This window comes from Phalacrocorax carbo, chromosome 2 (assembly GCF_963921805.1).
Source record: "Phalacrocorax carbo chromosome 2, bPhaCar2.1, whole genome shotgun sequence".
Taxonomy (NCBI): Eukaryota; Metazoa; Chordata; class Aves; order Suliformes; family Phalacrocoracidae; genus Phalacrocorax; species Phalacrocorax carbo.
In genome coordinates, this window is record NC_087514.1 from 142512250 (window position 1) to 142530043 (window position 17794).

The following is a 17794-nucleotide window of genomic DNA, read 5'->3' on the forward strand; positions in this document are numbered from 1 at the left end:
TTAAATCGCATCAGGTCCATTTAATATCATTATGTTTAATAAAAGTATCTTTGCACTATAATAATCAGTAAGGGCAGTAGGTGGACCAGTCAGGCTGTTCTGGAAGCAGAATATATTCCTCCTGCTAGAGTTATCCTCCTTTCTGCTGCACTCTGTAGTGTAGGTCTTCAATAAACAATAAGCTTCTAAGTGCTTTAATCTCTGGGAAAATCTTGAAATTGCCTTGAGGGTGGTAAAAACACAGCTCCATGACACAACTGAGCTAGGAAATTAAGAATGAGGTTCTCTAAACCAGAGTGGTAGAAATGAGTGTGGGAAAAGTTCTTGTGCAACCTCTGTTTTGTTGGCGATGCTTCCAAAAATTAGTAAGAAAGACCACAAAACTGCAAATCAGAATAAAACTTAGTATAAAACTGAAACAAAGCCTTTTATCAGGAAGGCCTTTCAACAGTCTTTATTGTTGCTTCCTCTCTCTTTCTAACCCTCTTGCTGTGGACAGAGAAAAAACACATCTCTTTTTGGTTGTTTATGACCCTAGAGGGCAAATTCAATTTGTTGATTTAATTGGAGCATTTAATTTTAAACATAGTTTATGATATGCAAGTGCTGCAAAGATCATTTGTCAAAACAAGAACATTGGGGAACCTTGACCCCAAACCTCAACAGCTTTCATTATAATCGCTTTATGATGCCTAAACGTCTTAGCAATGAGTCTTTAATACAGTGTGGCTAGATTTTGTGTGAAGTTTGTAGGCAGTCAATGGCACCTTTTATGTTTGAAAGATTATATTGGAAATTATTATTTTAAATAGGTCCAAGACAAAATCACTCTGTGCAGGAAATATAATGGTAGAATTTGAAATAGCCAGTTTGGATTTTACAAAATCAAAATATAATTGATGAACAATTGAAAAACCAATTTGTATTTCCTTGTCTTGAAGAAAGTTTAACATAAACAGAAGCTGGCTATTCAGTATTAAGACCTCCCAAACTTTCATGCTTCAAATGAAATTGCATTTTTTTGGAAGAAAGGAAAGGAGCTTTATGCAGCTTTGCTAAATACAATGAGAAAGCACAAGTATTTTTGAGACATTTGCAATTTGTATTGTCTTTATAACAATATTTTTGCTATCTTTTATATTAGGCAATACAGGACCATGTGAATAAAATGTAGTCAATTACGTTAGTACATAATATGACACATTGTCAAGCAAAAAATGCATCTTTCGTTACCTCCACTGTAGCCATAGCCTTTGATTCAAGAAATTTTCATGGCCTAATCATTGTACCCAAGCTATAATTAACCCATGGAACTCATTACTGCAGAGTACCATGGCATTGATGTGTTCAGGAAAGCAAGGAGTAAAATTAGTGGAAGGAAAAAATCCATCACCAGGAACATGTGGATATTAATTTTGGCTAGGAAATTCCCTGAACTGCACATTGACAGAAGGACACACTTTAGAGAAGGATCTCTGTATGCTTGGCCCATTTTTCTACTCCTTCTGCAGTATCTGCGTCTTTGACTATAGTCAAAGAGAGGTGCAGAGAGGTGGTAGATATGCCCACAGAGGTGGTAGATGCCTCATCCCTGGAAACATTAATGGTCAGGTTGGACAGGGTTCTGAGTCCCTGCTCATTGCAGGGGGTTTGGACTAGATGACCTTTAAAGGTCCCTTCCAACCCAAAGTAGTCTATGATTCTATAAAAGCCATGGATCTCCCAGTAAGGTGCATGATGCATTCAGTGTCCTTTGCCACTGCATTCACCTTTCTTCATATTTAACTTGCCAGTGATGTAATTTAAGTATTTCTCATTTGACTAACAGGCATTGTAGAGCTTGTTGCAGAGAAAAGATGTGTAGAATATTCTTCCATCCCATCAGTGCCCTTCTAGGGTTTAGGTGGTATGTACCTGAGCACTTTCAAACCTCTAGTCCACTATTCCAAAGAGATGCAGAAGCGAACCCTGGCCTGGAACAAAAGACAACAGTGAGCTATTCATTTTCAGGATGCAGGTTGCTCCTTCTTCACGCAGGGGTCCCAGAGCTGTGCCCTGAGCTGGCCATCATTCGTCTGGGAAGCAGTTAATCCCTGGTACAGCCCTGTCTGCCAGAGCAGCCACAAGCTCTGGAGCTAATGTTGTAACATGGACAGTGATCACATCTCCCCAGGCAAGAAACTCCAATGACTCCAAAAATGCCAATTAACTAGACTTAGTCATTACCTAAAGGTTCACCTGTCACATGTAGGTTAGTTTGGACTCCATAGCTTGTTCCACTTGCAGATGGAGAAGAGGCTGTATGATGAAGCAGGTCCGTTTTCTTCCTTTTATCTCAGACAAAGTGTGTGTTCATTCCAAGCATAAATCCATCCTATGGAGGAACACCTTGTGCATTGTACAAAGACTCTGTGAAAGGCAGTGAATTTTGTTTTGGAGTAGGAAACGTGCCACCCATCAGGCCATATTCACTCAAAGCTTTTCCGTTACCATTTCTAGGATCCCGCTGACTCGAATATTTAATAACAGTTGTTGCAAACAGTAGTAGGGAACAATAAGCAAGTCCAGTGAGAAGGCTTTTTCCTTCCTAGGGCAGTCTCTAGGCAGGTGATATAAAAGATGATTAAATTTCATAGTATTTCCATAAAAATTTTATCAAAGACCGAAGGTACAAAGCAGTTGTCTGATGCCGCCTCATTGTTCATTTAACAGTGATGGTTCGTAACAAAGGTAGAAGAGCATAATTCTATTAGGTAAATAAAAAATTAGATTTAGTAGAAAAACAGAGGCTGCTGAACAGTGGAATCCCTCATATAGGTCTGAGAGCAAACCTTTATTGATGAATGATATGGGAGAAGAAATGAGTGAAGTGCAAATCACAATGCTCTTTTATGCACAGCACAAACTGCGTGTTTTCCATGCTCACCCTTTAAAGACCTGATAGAATCCAGTTCAACAAAAATATGATCACATCAGTTAAGTAGGGAGATGGTACCTTGTGACAGATGGACTGAGTAGGGGCTTCCAGATTCTGCGAAAGGGAAATACACAAAGGGAATAGGAGAAGAGGTGAGTTCAGATAGGAACAATAGCTTCGCAGAAAGATTGTCTAGGCCAGGAACTGCATTTTTGTAATTTATTTTATTATTCTTTTATTAAGGCTCTCTCTCTCTTTTTCTTCTTTTCTTTTTTGTAACTAACAAAGTATCTTAGACTGCATTAGGAGCACAGTGCTAAACATGGTATGTTGCCGATCTACAGTTAGGGCCAAGAGCCCTTACTAAAACCTAGATCAGCCTCAAGGATTATGTCAAGTGACACCCCATGGCTAAGTTGCCCTTCAAGATTTTACAGTAAAATATTTTCTATTTATCCCCATTTTCCTATTTTATGAATAAGACAGCAGTTAGGAACAGATCCCTGCTCCTTGTACCAGCACCACTCTTCCAGTCTGTACTGCATGTATTCTGGGGAGAGTGGCTTCAGAAACAGAGGAAAACTTAGAGGACAATAGCTGTCTGCTAGGAAACAATACAATCCGTCTTATTTTAATCTTTTATTTGCTAGAGTCTGTGCTCCAAATATTCTCTCTTCCTTGCAGTATGAAAAAACCCATATAATCTAAACAGCACTGGCTGAATGTGAATTTTTTGTAATACTTTTTCAAAACAAAATCATCCCCATTCATATTTAATGACTCCTTTCCCAATGCAGTTAGCCAATGAAAATAAATTGGGGAGTTGCTCATCCTAAAGGAATCCAAATCATTTAAAAAGTAATAAATTAGGCATATTCCCTCAGGATCAGGGCATATTATCAGTCAATAAGCAGGATTAATTTAGATTTCAATATGTTATGCTCTCCATAATCTTTGCTTCTGGTGCACATTAGAGAGTATTTTGCCCCACAAGATTAGTCCAGAATAAGTAGGCTTTATCGGTGTTCATCTAGCCTCTTAGAATGATTTCATTTTCTCAGTACTTTAATAATGAAATGATTTTTTTTATCTGTTTATGTATCTAAAAGGTGATCCTCCCATTTTGAGTAGATGATTATGTTCCCAGTTTTAAGAAAAATTGAATATAGAATAGGATTAATCACTTTAAGATATTCCACCATGCTGGTGCTTCTCGGCATGCATATCTGGGTGGAGAACAAATATTTCCCTCCCTCGATTGTCAAAAGCGTTTCGGATCAGGTTTCCTAAGTCTTCTAGGATCTTTCCCAGAAAAATATCATTCCTCAGATTTGACTTGTTTGGTTTTACCAAACCAGAGATTCTCATTTAAACAAATAACAATGGTTGATTCAATTCTATCACTTTCCTCCCATTCTATTGTATTAAGGTGACAGTATATTTCATTTCTTGTTTATGGTTTCATAAGGACAAAGAAACCTATCCAGGGTCTCACGGGAAGGCAAAGTCAGAAAAAGTTCTACAGCCCAGTCAGAGAGAAAAAATATCTGTAGCCTTTTTCTCAGCAAATATGGTGTTTCCATTGCTTGTGACACACACTGCTTTACATTAGGCTACCAGTAAAGGCTTCTTAAGGTTTGTCTGGACTTGTCTTGGCCCACTTGGATGCCTGTTGCAGCAGTTACCTATTGTCCAGGGGGACATCACCTGCTTGGTTTTAGCTTTTGCTTAGCTTGGACCAAATCCGAGGTGTAACCTCTGTTATTGGATAAAGTTTTCTCGCTAATTGATAGCAAAAACAAGAAATAGACACTAAACAGTAGTCTAAAATGCAGCAGAGAGGGGAGAAGGCACAGGATGAGGGCAGAGGCCTTGGAAACACAGGTAAAGGCAGATAGAGGAGACCTGAAGGCTATAAATTGGGTTCAGTTACTGGTCAGCAAATAAATGCAACCTTGGGCACTGTGTAAACAAGTCTCAGAGGTAACGATGAGAAGTAAGAAGTATCCAACATACATAAACCTGTGGTGGGTTGATCATGGCTGGATGCCAGGTGCCCACCAAAGCTGCTCTATCACTCTCCCTCCTCAGCTGGGCAGCGGGTAGAAATTATAATGAAGGGCTCGTGGGTTGAGATAAGGACAGGGGGATACCACCCACCCATTACCATCATGGGCAAAACAGACTCAACTTTGGGAAATTTGTTTAATTCATTTGCAATCAAATCAGAGTAGAGTAATGAGAATCACAGAATCACAGGTTGGAAGGGACCTCAGGGATCATCTAGTTCAACCTTTCTAGGAAGAGAAAATAAAAACTAAATCTTAAAACACCTTCCCCCTACCCTTCCCTTCTTCCTGGGCTTAGCTTTACTCCTGATTTCTCTACGTCCTCCCTTCCAGCAGCACAGGGGGACAGGGAATGGGGCTTGCAGTCAGTTCATCACATGTTGTCTCTGCTGCTCCTTCCTCCTCAGAGGGAGGACTCCTCACACTCTTCTCCTGCTGCAGCATGGGGTCCCTCCCATGGGAGACAGTTCTTCATGAACTTCTCCAACGTGAGCCTTTCCCACAGGCTGCAGTTCTTCTGCTCTGGTGTAGGTCCCTTCCATGGGGTGCAATCCTTGAGGAACAGACTGCTCTAGTATGGGTCCCCCACACAGTCACAAGTCCTGCCAGCACACCTGCTCCAGTGTAGGCTCCTCTCTCCACGGGTCCACAGGTCCTGCCGGGACCCTGCTCCAGTGTGGGCTTCCTATAGGGTCACAGCCTCCTTCAGGCATCCACCTGCTCTGGCACGGGGTCCTCCATGGGCTGCAGGTGGATATCTGCTCCACCATTAACCTCCAATGGGCTGCAGGGGGACAGCCTGTCTTGCTGTGGTCTTCACCAGGGGCTGCAGGGGAATCTGCTTCAGTGCCTGGAGCACCTCCTCCCCCTCCTTCTTCACTGACCTTGGTGACTTCAGAGTTGTTCCTCTCACATATTCTCACTCCTCTCTTCGCCCATAGTTGCACAGGGATTTTCCCCCTTCTTAGATATTTTATCCCAGAGGTGCTACCATAGTTGGTGACAGGCTTGGCCTTGGCCAGTGGTGGGTCCATCTTGGAGCTGGCTGGCATTGGCTCTGTCAGACACAGGGGAAGCTTCTAGCAGCTTCTCACAGAAGCCACCCCTATAGCCCCCCTGCTACCAAAACCTTGCCACGCAAACCCAATACAAAAATGCACCATATAGAGAGCACATGGAGGTACACGTGGATCTGCAGACCGATGACAAAAAAGCAAAGTGCACAGCAAGTCAGCAAATATGAAAATGCCCCCTAGCAAGTCACAGAGGAGGAGGAAGAAACCTTCAACACCAGCATCAGATTCCTCCTAGAAAAGGGCTTGGGATGCTTAAGACTCACAGTAACCCTCCCTTGCCTCCTGGAGAAATGGACACCATCCACTTTAGGACGCCACAGGGCAGTAGGAGGGTGAGCATAAGACTAAAGAAGAGGGTAAGTACTATAAAGTTTGTGTAGATATAATTTGAAGTGTGTGTCATGGTTTAGCCCCAGTCAGCAACCAAGCACCGTGCAGCCGCTCGCTCACTCCCCCCTGGTGGGATGGGGGAGAGAATCGGAAGAGTAAAAGTGAGGTAACTCATGGTCTGAGATAAAGACAGTTTAATAGGTAAAGCAAAAACTGCACGTGGAAGCAAAGCAAAACAAGGAATTCATTCACTACTTCCCATCGGCAGGCAGGTGTTCAGCCATCTCCAGGAAAGCAGGGCTCCATCACGCGTAATGGTTACTTGGGAAGACGAACGCCATCACTCCCAATGTCCCTCCTTCCTTCTTCTTCCCCAGCTTTATATACTGAGCATGATGTCATATGGTATGGAATATCCCATTGGTCAGTTGGGGTCAGCTGTCCCGGCTGTGTCCCCTCCCAGCTTCCTGTGCACCCGGCAGAGCACGGGGAGCTGAAAAAGTCCTTGACCAGTGTAAGCGCTACTTAGCAGCAACTAAAACATCTCCACATTATCACTGCTGTTTCCAGCAAAAATCCAAAACATAGCCCCATACTAGATACTACGGAGAAATTTAACTCTATCCCAGCTGAAACCAGGACACTGTGATACGCAATTTGAACTGTGTAGTATCATTGTAACCGCACTAACAATAACACTTTGATAAGACTGTTAAAACTGTAATTAGATCAACAATAAATTACTGGCTTTGCATATATGGTGTGCTCCTTTTGCCCATAACAACCTGTTTTTCTAACCTCAGTGTTGGGATGGTACTATATGGTTTACATTTTCTGTATGTATTTAGAAATTAGTATTAGTACTAACCAAAAATTCCAGAACATTGGCACACATTCTGTCTGACTGGTGGGTATCCATGAGTTTCCCATCCCAAAGTAAAACCTCTCTTTCCTTTCTGAATTCACAAGCTACACTCATGCTTCAACAACAGGACCTTAGTGCCACAAATAGCATTGTGTGGACAAGGGTCCGCACACAAGACAAAATACAATGGCAGCCATTCCTAGGCACAGCAAGGTTATAATATTGGCCATATGAGAAGATATAATCTGTTCTCAGACTCAGCAAAAATGTTACATGTATACTAGTTTAGGAGTTCACATGCAGCATAATTTTTAACTCGCACTTTGTAAACAGATTCAGACAGTGTAGGAAATTCTGGCCCTGCTGTGCTGATCTGCAACTGTCTTCTCTTGCTTTTAATAAATCTCTTTCCCTGTCTGCCTTCAAAATGTTATCTTAACTAGGATTAATAAAAATACACTGGGGAGCTTCTTATCTCTTATAGGTATTATATTTATAATAATAATAAAAAAGCTTTAATTTTGGAAGAGCAACGGAGGGGGAGGGAAGCTGGAAAGAAGAAATGTATGCGTAGGAGAATAGGCAGGTAAGAGATGAGACAAGGGTGTTTGAGTTCACAGATGGGCCCACACCAAAACCTGAGATCCAAATATCCCTGAACTTCGAGAACATCTGAAGCCAGATCAAAAAGTTTTGATCTGGACCCCTACCTTTCTCTCTGAATTAGGAATGGATAAGCTGGTTCTGATAAAAGAAGATCCATCCTGAGACTTTTTGAAATTCAAAAGAGCTCAGTTTACCTTTTAAATTAAGTTCTGAGCAGCTTTCCTACTTCTTGTGTTCAGCCAGAAGATGTGGAAATATCAAAACACGGCATGAAAGACATGCCTGCCCAGCCTGAATGAGGGCATACTGAAAATCCCCTGAGGGAGATTGATCCTCTGAGATTTCCAGAGCAAAGAAGCCTGGATGTGCTTCAGAAAAATAGCTGAAGTTTTAGGCAATTGACTGAATGAAACCACAACATCAAACAAATTGAGGTTCACCATGGCTTGCTGCTTAACTGGAATATAATTCAATTTATTTTATATATATAGGATTCTCCTGTTTGTAAGCAAAGACCTGCAGAGTTTACTGGCTCCCCTGCCAAAGACATCGGTGGCTACATCCGTACGAGGAAATAAAGTGCATCCTGGCTCTCTTCTGGCCAACTGAAAGGGTGTGGCTCATGCTCATAGGACTGAACTCTCCTGTCCTTCAAACCCTGGTGGCTGCATCCAAACTGCCTATGGGGAGTGGTCCTTGGCCGTTGTTCACCCATGAGCCATGCCGAGGACTTGCTGGAGAATGGGCTAGCAAGCATGACGAAAGCTGTGCCGGATATTGTCCTCATATCTAAAGGTATGGACAATCAAGGGGTAGCAGTGGGCCTATGCCCTGGCACTTTTTTTTCAGTAATAAAGACTGAGCCAGCTTGATGCTGGTTACTTGCTGCTGTGACTGTAGTCTGCCTTCCTGGGCAAGTGTAAGGAGACCACCATAGTGGCCATTTTTGAGTATCATCAGTCTTCCCTGCAACTCCTTTTGCTAAGTTTCAATATGACGCTCTTTGTGAATGAACTTTTTTGTCTCTAGACGGAGATTGAATGTCCTTGTTTAACCCACTTGATTTTCATCCTGTTCATCATTAAATATTCAGTAACAAATTTACTTTTTGTTGAGGTGTATGTATCTACTGTCAAAGCTCTGTTGCTGTTCTGAGAAGATAAGATTGGAAATTACAGAGAGTTCATCTGGCAGTGGTGCATCTCCAAAGCAGTATGGACCAGTGAGAGCATGTAAAGGCAATCGGCATCATTGTTGTCCTTTAAAACCTGGGAAGACAGCCAACGCTGGTTAGCTTTTATACCCAGCTCTTGAGTCCAGTGTATATCATGGATACAGCTTGAATCTGTGGTGGAAAGAGACCTGGATGGACAGATCTACACCTTGTCTCTCACTGCATGCCCATTTTCCCATTGGAACCTATAGACCAAAGGTACCTTGTGGACATCTCTGATCTAGATCACTGAGGAACTAGGGCTGTAAAATATGCCATGAAGTCTAGCTACAGAGTTGCATTTATTTACTTCTGCAATAGAAGTGTTTCAGCATATAGGCTTGACACAGCCTCATGACCCTGGGTAGGCTATCACTAGAAAATTTGGCTTTGATAAAGATTTGGGATTGCTTCTGCTAAAAGTTTGGGATTGTTTTAGCATCATTAATTTTGCAGCTTGGTAAAAGAACAGTTTTTCTATATGTGTTCTTCAAGGAGAATGATACAAACACATATTATAATACTGAAAAGTGGATAAGCCCTTAGTATTATCTCTTGTTTTAACACCTCAGAACAACCCTAATAGAAATACCATTAGGTTTGTCTGGATTTTAAATTGAGATATTAGATAATGTTCAAGGAATTTTATTAGGTGAAGTTACATACTTAAAGTGAAATCTTGGCCTATATTATTAAGACTATATCTAGCAACTATCTAGCAGATTTTAAATAACTTGGTCCATTTTCAGAAGGCTACAAAAGAAGTTGGAAAATCAAATCCACATTATGTCACTTTTCTATCCACCACTTTATGAAGATCATACTATTCTAGTGTCTAATTAATTCCCACATCGTTACCCAGGAACACTTAGGAGCACACTACTCTCTGCTGAAGAAATAACCAGCTTCATTTGTGTTCTGACTGGCTGGAGTGTTTGAATGGAAACGGAGGAAAAAGGAAAGTGTTTATGGTCAAGTGGAGAACAAAATGCAGAAGAGATAGATTAAAGTTCGTCGTTTTGTTCATAGTTCTGAATGCAATGAGACCTACGGCAATTAGTTTCTGCAAGAGGGCTGTGCTTGACTCTGGTGTAAGATCTATCCCCTGCACCCATGCTTCCCCCACACGTTGATCACTTAGGTTTTCAGGAGGGCATGGCTATCCCAGGAGACCCCATATGGGAGTCTCAGAGCCACCAAGGTCCACAAATGGGATCTGGCTACCACCTACTTTAACTGAACCCCATGGTGGTGAGGAACCAAATGGACTGCCAAGGCACAATAAATACGGTTGTCTCTCGGATGACTGGCTGTCATGTTCTGTGAGAGCCAAATTTTCAGTGCAAGGGATGAAGCTTCATTATTGGGTATAACGAGCTGAAATGGTTAAGCTTGAAGGTGATTAATGCAAGGACATGTTTTGCTGGAGCTGAGGATGTTTGGATAGACCACGGCTTCTCAGCTAGGGAATGATTTCCTTTCGTAAAATATGAATTGTGCTTATGTGCATGTATTTTTTATGTGGATAGATGTTTGTGTGAGCATCTGTGTCTGTGTTGAGGAGCTGGAGCACAAGAAAAAAAATCCAAGCATGCAAATGAAAAAAACCTGTTCTTTTATGAAGAAAATGGGTCTGTTCTCTTTTGATTGCATTGCTTACATAGTTGTTAGTTTAATCTTTATAATAAAGTTGGTTGGGTTTTTTTCAAATGTGTGGCAAACTAAGTAACTGGAACATAGGTAGAAATAATATATTTGGGTTACAGGAAAAAAAAACTGGCATGACTTTAAAGGCACACATTTCATAACACCACATGTGCAAAGCATTATAATAATTGCACTGTGCACATCTGTAACTGACAGAGTGAACAATGAATATTAAAAACAGGTTCCTAAAGCTGGCCCAGAAGCTCAGCAGTTGTATTTTATATGGGAGACCTGTACTAGCATTCAAATTCTGGGTCTTCTGATTCCAGAGCTGGTGGGCTTTGGTGGCAGTTAAAGTGATGGGCTTCGGTGCAGGTGAGAGGAACAAGTCAAGGCTGCTCCATTTGCTGCTGCCCCATTCCCTGTCTTCCTACCCCACAGAAGGTATTTCACTGAAGAAATCTGGCTGGAGCCCTCAGTGGCTGCTGCTCAAAACTGCTGTAGTGCCAGAATGAGGAGGAAAAGTGATGGATGTGGAAGCAAAACAGTGACTAGCAAATGGTCTGAAGGCCATGCTGGGGACACCTGGCCTCTCTTCCCAGTAAGGATACAGAGACACTCAGATTTCCTGAGATACGCACTCCTGGGCAAGATGGGCAAGATAAGTACCCACACTGAAGTTGTGTGGTTCCTACTAATTGGTGATACATGCCATTTAATTAGTGGGCTATGCAGCACATTAAAGGCTTTTTATGAGGAAGAACAGTGGGATATCATTCAATCAGAACATTCCTTGCAGACAGTGGAGAATGCAGTAGCCACCCCTCAAGGAATGATTCCTCTTTCCAGTAAAGAGCCAACTCCAGAATGGTTTGAAGATTATGATATTACTTCATGAAGCAAAAAGCAGGATATCATGTTTTTCATTTTATAGCAGCAGGAGACATGCCATGAAAAGCCCCAGAACTCAGATGCCTTCCACAAACACAGGAGAGTAAACTTCCTGCCAGACCCTAAAAATGGGACAGATGTCAAGATGTCCCAGCTCTGAATCCAGTGACTTTGCCATGAGATTGCAGCTGTGAAAGCAACGCCCAAGATTTTATTATGATGTCCTGTAGAAGGAGGAACGTGGAACGCTTGGTCTACAGGCCCAAACGGTAATCATTTAACAGGGAAATACTCTTTGCTTTCCTCTTCTCTTCTCTCTTTATGTTGAGTTCATTTGTACATCCAAATTATTTTAGTTATTAGGACCATTTTCTCCACTTCCTTTTCCTTCTTTTTACACTTCAGAAATTTTCTCTTTGGATCCCTACAAAAATTAACTATTGTGACGTTTTTTCTGTGTTATGTCTACCACACTCAGCACCACGATTTCACCATTGTCTTTTATTTCTGCATTAATCAATCTGTATTGTAGATTGAGAGCATAAGGTGTTTAGAGCAAAGACCATCCTTACATTCTGTGTTCACATAATGGCAACCTGACCCATGATTAATGTTCAAAAGTTCTATGATAATACTTCTGCTATTACTGCTATTATTCCATCCATGGTTAAATCTTTAACAAGTACTATTTAACATAATGTCAAATATTGAAAGACTGTTTTGGACTTCAACAAAAATAGCATCTTCATTGACATGAAACAGAATTAAAAATCATAGTATTAAAAATAATAAATAATGACACTTTTCCTGAGGCAATGCAAAATAGATGCTTTCTTTTTTGCTGGAAAGTGGGGATTTGCCAGCAATTCTGTAACGTTAAGAGCTTAAAGGAAAAACAAACATTAAGAGATTAGCAATAAAGTTATAAGAAATGAAAACATTGGATATTCGTAAGCTAAGAGTCACAAAAATCAGAGATGCAATGAATTTCAATAGTAAACATGTCTGTCATCTAAAAAACAATCATAATCCCATTTTCTTTTCTTCTTTGACACACTTCTCTAGTTAAATGAACATAGCTAAACAGCGGATTGCTTAGCCCAAACATGTAATAACTTCAAAGACAATTAACAGTATTCAGAAAGGCCCTTTGATGTGAAATTGGAGAAAATTAATGTATTAAAAATATGTATTTGGATTTTAATTAAGCAACCCAATAAAGAGCCATTCTGAGTTGGAGAGGTAGAATTTGTATTCCTTAAACAGGAGAGTCATGGTTTGTCTAAACCCAAGCAATGGGTCACTGAGTGCTAGAGTTAAATTCAAGGAGGTTATATAGAAAAAGTACTTAAATGCCACGCCAGTCATCTTCCTTATTAATATGTCATATAAGGCCCCCACCAAAAACTCACAGTGACCTAGATATTATGAAAGCTAATGAGAAGTATTGAAAATTAACAGTTCTGATGTTACATGATTCAAAAAATCATGTAACTGTAGCTGTCTTGAATCACTGCAAAGAGCAAGAAAGCCAGTGGGGCTGGAGGAATGTGCTAATTAAGGAATGCTCTTGGAATGTAAACTCAGGTACATTTCCAACAGGCTGTGGGGAGAAGAAATCTGATCCTAGCTAGCAGGGAAGAGGGAGTCATACTTCATGCAAATCTTAAACGTGCTTTCCCAAGAGCCAGAGATAAAGATAAAGTGAAAGGAAGGTGGGAGAAGTGGGAAGGGATCCATCTTGGACAGAGAATGCAACCTGAAATGTCTCACTGATATTGACAGCCCTGGAGTGGTAGTGGGATTTTGGATGTCTGCCTTTCTTTCCTTCCCTCCCATCTTCTGTTAACATTATAAATCGACTCTGTAAGATGGCATTAAATAGGCAAAGAGCTACTAAGCTGCTGCCTTGGTTATTGAGGCTGACTACAGAGTCAGAGAGTATGATCTGAAATAAAACACCCTCAAGGAGAGGCTGGCCAGGATCTATTGCCACCTATCATAGCTAAGTAATATCTCAGAGAACTCCTGAATAGCAATTTGAAGAAGAGACTAATCCCAGAGGTATTTTAAGCTGTTGGAAGAGTGTTGTTTTTCAAGGACCCACCAAACCTAAAAACAGTCCAACCCAGTGAGCAGGAAATCAAGCAAAATTGTCAGGAGGATGAACAAGGATGAACAAGGATGTCATGGATGAACAAGGAGCACCTGACAAAACTCAAACATAAAAAGGAAGTGTAGAAGTGATGGAAACAGAGTTGGATTTCTAAGGAGGAATATGGACACACTGTCCAAGTGTGCTGGTATGGGGCTAGGAAAGCCAAAGCCCACCTGGAGTTGAGTCTGACAAGGGACATGAAGGGCAACAAGAAAGGCTTCTACAGTTATACCAGAAGAGAGAGAGAAAATCTGGAGAAAGGAAGACTTCCCCTTGGTTGAGGAGGACTGGGTTAGAGATCATTTAGGCAATCTGGATCCTCATAAACCCATGGGCCCCAATGGGGTTTACCAATGAGTGCTGAGGTAGTTGACGGATGCTGTCACTAAGCCACTGTCCATCATCTTTGAAAGGTCATGGAGGACAGGTGAGGTGCCTGAGGACTGGAGGAAAGCAAATGCCACTCTAGTCATCAAAAAGGGCAAGAAGGAGGACCTAGGGAACTATAGGCCAGTCAGCCTCACCTCCATCCCCAGAAAGGTGATGGAACAGTTCATTCTGGAGGTCATCTCCAGGCATGTAGAGGAAAAGAAGGTTATCAGAAGTAGTCAACATGAATTCACCAAGGGGAGATCATGCTTGAACAATGTGATAGCATTCTATGATGGTGTGACTGGGTAGGTTGATGAAAGGAGAGTGGTAGGTGTTGTTTATCTTGGTTTCAGACTCTAGCCAAGTTGCAATATTAGGGTGTGTCCCATTTTGGTGTCAATTAAAAGTCAATATGAATTTTGGTACTGTCAGATCCCAAGTGAAACAGAACAGGCTGTCCCAAGTTGACATTTGCAGGGTCTTTCCAACAGGCAATGGTAAAGCAAACTTCAATTATAGCCAACCCTCATGTTTTCATAACACGCAAAATATTTATCTTCTGTACATGTGTGGAGAAGTAGGTGGCGTGGACAACATACACAGTAGAAAAAGTCCCCTTCTATTTGCCACCACTTGTTCTCATGGATCTGAAGCATCAAAGTCCTACTGTTCTAAAAGTCTAGGTGTTGCACATGGGAGGAACATAGAGCTATAAACTTCTACCAGAAGTTTCTGCTGCTGCTGCTGCAAGAAGACAGCATCAGGAAGGTAGTACAATTTGACATGAGGATACTGGAAATCTGCCATAGTACGGGTTTGCAGGAGCCAGGAAAAATCAGAGAAGCTCTGAGCAGAGACTTTAAAGAGCAATGGATGATCAGCTTCTTAACCTAGTTATGCCTCATATCCTGTGCACAGTTTTGCAAGGTGGCCTTCCAGAACAGTCTTTTTGTAAACCTGAAGCTGTAAAAGCCTTGGGAAACATATAATCTTGCACTAATAGATAGCTATGTTGATGCAGTCATAATGCATTAAAATAATTAATGCATTTAAATAAAACGTCACAATTCCAAAGATGCTGTATCAAACAGTTTTATTTTAAGGAAAGAAAGCAAACACATTTCTGTAGCCTTCTATGGCCCCACTAGGCCACTCTGGCATCCCAGCACAATCCCTATTTTGTTGTTGTTTTAGTCATAACGACTTGGGTGCCAGGCAATCTCTGTCCACACCTGGGTCATCTGCTCCCTGACTTGTGTACAAGAGTTGTGGCCAGAATGTAAAGTATTGACCAAAGGCAATCATCTTGATCATATAAACAGTTATCCAAGAGGGAGACCCTTTGAGCTCTCCCAGGCTACCTGTATCTCCCGCTGGGCTGTGATGCCCCTCAGGGTAGATTTCACAAGGACTGAAGGATCGTCTGCTGACGATTTTGCAAGGACTCAAAGGCCTGACTTTGCGAGGTTTGCTGGCCATGCACTGATGAATGCCAGCACACAAAAGTGAGTAATTTATGAAATTCATGAATAGGGAAATTTTATTCACAGGGGTGTGTGTGCGCACGCGCAATTTGACTATTTTATATATATTACCCCTATTCACATAAAACTTTGACCAAGTCTGAGACTAAGATCGGACCCAGATGCACCTAGACTTCTCTCTGAAAGAAGTTTAGAAAGCAAAGGGGTCTATTCTGAACCTCGTGACTCAATGGGAGGGTCTTCCTTATCCCCTGCATCCACAATCCATCTGAATCATTCTAACTTGAGTATACCTCAATTTTCCTTTGTGCAGTTTTTCTATGTAAGTAATAGAGTGAACCTTGCCATTCTTGAATCTTTAACTAAGTCACTGCTGAGTGTAAAAAAAAAAATTTCATCAAATTGCTGTTTTAAGTTAGCTAATGCTGTTAAGAATTATACAACCTAATACTGTAATCTGTCTCAAAAATATTAATAAATATTAAATTGCTAACTAAAGCTGTGTAAGAAATCATATTCCTGACAATTTGGTATAGTGGGCAGGATACACAACGTTGTATTTGTGACAATTTGGTGTGGTTGGCCATATTCACAAACCTGCATTTGCGACAACTGGGGAACAGTTTGCCCAATGGTGATGTCACAAGACTCATACAGCAGGTATCTAGGACTCATGTATCAGTAAATGACAGCTTGCTGACAAGTCTGTCTTCATTTGCATACATAAAGTCCGGAAAAAAAAATAATGGTACAAATTTTGAGACATATTCAACTTGAAAACAGTCTTAGAGGTTGTAGCAGTGTGGTTACGTGAAAAAAGAGCTTGACAGTAGAATTTAAAAAATGTTTCTATCCTTTTTAGCATATCTGATTTCTTTAGAAGGTTAGATAATGAAATCTATGAATATGAAGGATGCATGCTAACTTTAGCTAATCTCTCTGATTACAATTCTACACTAGTTTGTCTTAAGGTATAAGCGTTTTCCTTCTCCAAAAGACAGATTTAGAGTTGTTAAATTCTGTAGGGAATAGGTGAATAACAGGATATATGAATTATTTACTTATCTACATTAAAATGTTCTAGTACATAAAATCATGTGAAAATATGTATCATGTATATCTTCACCTCTGCACTTTGAGATACAGGGCTAGATTAAGATCTTACTGTGTTTTTATTTTGGGTATGAAACTCCATTCATTTCTGGGAGTTACTCCAGGCTTATCTCCAGAACAAAAACAGATGCAAGTTCAAACCATAAAGAAGATATGGATTTATTGATAATATTCATTATTTTAATGGTTTGGCTGCTTGGGACTTTTTTTTTCAGTTGAGAACTTCTCTTATGGGAATAGCAAGAACTAGTTGTAGGCTTTCTATGAGTAAGCATATGTCCTACCAAGAATAAATGTAATTTGTCTGAAAGTCATGCAGAAAGCCCTTGTCATTACACTGGCATATAGAACATGTTCCAACTGCAGTGAATAGAACAGAAAAAAACCCACCAGAATTTCTCAGAAAAAAGTAATTTATGGCTTAATTCAAGGACTTCACTATAGCATCAAGGTTCTTGCCCTGGAAAGCAAAATAAGTGGATTTACCAGAAGTATTATATTCTTGGGGAAGGAGCAGGTTTAAAATCAGAATGTTTAGACACATGACAATAACCCTACTCTGCAAATACAAAAGTAAGGACTAGTTTGGGCTACCAAAAATTCTACATCACAAATAGAATTCCTCACTTTATTCTAATCCCGTGTGACAAGAACTGGTGGAATGAATTAAAAGGGTGATACAATACAGGGCACAGTTTGACATGGTTATTAAACATCCAAGCCTGATGCATGTGCTATAAAATAGTGTTAGGAATTGGGGAGATGTGCAAAATAACTAGAAAAGAGCTTTAATTGCAGAAATAATGTGGTTTTTTGAGATATAAAGTATCCACTTGTAAACTCATAGGTTTTATCATTTTGCAGGCAATAATAATTCATTCTGTATTGTTTTCTGAATAAGGCCACAGCTTTCCACTCAACAAAATCACTTTCTATAAAATGAAAATTTTGCTTCTTTTATGGCTTCATATTGCATTATTCACCTGTTAGTGAACCCTATCATATCAGAGAAGTGATGGAGGGGATAGACAGGTATTGAAAAAAACCCTCATC

The 17794-nt window shown here is 40.6% G+C and overlaps 1 long non-coding RNA gene across 2 annotated transcripts in view; it reads left to right on the forward strand.

The window, feature by feature from the left end:
- The window catches only part of LOC135312096 (uncharacterized), an 85745-nt gene that overhangs the window by 59057 nt on the left and 8894 nt on the right, over positions 1–17794 (forward strand). For both annotated transcript variants that reach the window (XR_010371750.1, XR_010371749.1), the window contains 2 exons: positions 8355–9295; positions 11658–11883. This is a non-coding gene — a long non-coding RNA (uncharacterized LOC135312096). The remainder of the gene's footprint in view (positions 1–8354; positions 9296–11657; positions 11884–17794) is intronic.